Source organism: Galeopterus variegatus, unplaced genomic scaffold (assembly GCF_000696425.1).
Source record: "Galeopterus variegatus unplaced genomic scaffold, G_variegatus-3.0.2 Scaffold12727, whole genome shotgun sequence".
Lineage (NCBI taxonomy): Eukaryota > Metazoa > Chordata > Mammalia > Dermoptera > Cynocephalidae > Galeopterus > Galeopterus variegatus.
This window is the reverse complement of record NW_007738838.1, coordinates 1,771-3,238: the sequence shown is the minus strand read 5'-3', so window position 1 is coordinate 3,238 and position 1,468 is coordinate 1,771. Positions and strand designations below refer to the sequence as shown.

The 1,468-nt window shown below is 55.4% G+C and overlaps 1 pseudogene; it reads left to right on the top strand.

The window, feature by feature from the left end:
• Nucleotides 1–187: 187 nt before the first annotated feature.
• On the top strand, nucleotides 188–1,238 carry LOC103581285 (annotated as a pseudogene).
• Nucleotides 1,239–1,468: the final 230 nt, after the last annotated feature.

The following is a 1,468-nucleotide window of genomic DNA, read 5'->3' as shown; positions in this document are numbered from 1 at the left end:
CAGGAGCCCTGTGAGGCCCCAAGCACCACCTAAAGACAAGACCTGTGAGTAGGCCTTTGTCACAGCCCCCTAGGGTGTGGTTCTAGGCTGAGGCCACTCACCTGCTCCCTCCCTCCCCCAGGCCTGTGCATCCCCATCGCCCAACTCCAGCCCACACTCCTGTCTTCTGTCCCCAGGGAAAGCCATGATGCCTTATTGTCAGAAGAGTCAGCTCTGCAAGCTTCAGGACAGCCTTTGGGCCCAAAGAGAGGAACTGTCCCTGGTGGATGAGCAGGCTCTTGGTGAGGAGGAAGACGTGGAGGTCTTCTTCTTCTTCACCACCTCTTCCTCTTCCTCCTCTTCCTCCAACTCCTCTGCCTCCACCTCTCCTCTGATCCCGGGCACCCTGGAGGAGGTGCCTGTGGCTGGAACACCAAGTCCTCCCCCGAGTCCTCAGAATGTCTCCTCATCCCCCACTGCCATTGCCTCCACTCCATGGAGCCAGTCAAATGAGGGCCCCAGCAGCCAAGGAGAGGTGGCCCGAGCACCTCGCAGGATGCGGAAGTCCCTGAGTCCTTGCTCCAGGATGCACTGGAGGAGAAAATGAATGATTTGCTATATTTCCTGCTCTTCAAGTATCGAATGAAGGAGCCAATCACAAAGGAAGAAATGCTGAATGGTGTCCTCATAATTGCGAGGACCAATTCCCTGCCATCTTCAGCAGAGTCTCTGAGTGCCTGGAGCTGGTCTATGGTGTTGAAGTGAAGGAAGTGGATCCTGCCGGCCACGCCTACAGCCTCAGCATCTGCCTGGGCCTCACCTACGATGGGATGCAGAGTGATGACGACCAGAGCCTGCCCAAGACCAGCCTCCTGATCATCATCCTGGGCTTGATCTTCACGGAGGGCAACTGCATCTCCGAGGAGATCCTATGGGAAATGCTGAATGCGCTGGGGGTGCATGCTGGGAGCGAGCACCCCATCTTTGGGGAGCCCAGGAAGCTCATCACTGAAGATTGGGTGCAGGAAAACTACCTGGAGTACCAGCAGGTGCCCAACAGTGATCCTGTACGCTATGAGTTCCTGTGGGGCCCACGTGCCCACGCTGAAACCACCAAGAAGAAAGTTCTGGAGCATTTGGGCAAGTTCAGTAGCACCGTTCCCAGGTCATTACCATACTCGTATGAGGAGGCTTTGACACATGAAGTGTCCTGCACTCCTGTAACAGCTGCGGGTGAACACAGCGCAGGAAGCAGGTGACTTATACCCACCATGTGCAAGGGTCTCCTGAGAGATAAGAGTGAACCTCCCATGCGGTGAGGCCCAGAAGCCACTGGCCAGGAACACTTCTGCCTGGCTGGGGAAGCAGAGCCAGCCCCATTAAAATGGCATTTTAATTAGGTTGTCTTGAGGGTAATTTGGCCAATCATAAGCAAGGGCCGGACTTTTGGTGGTGAGGGGGATTAATGAAAATAGGGGTATGACTGGAA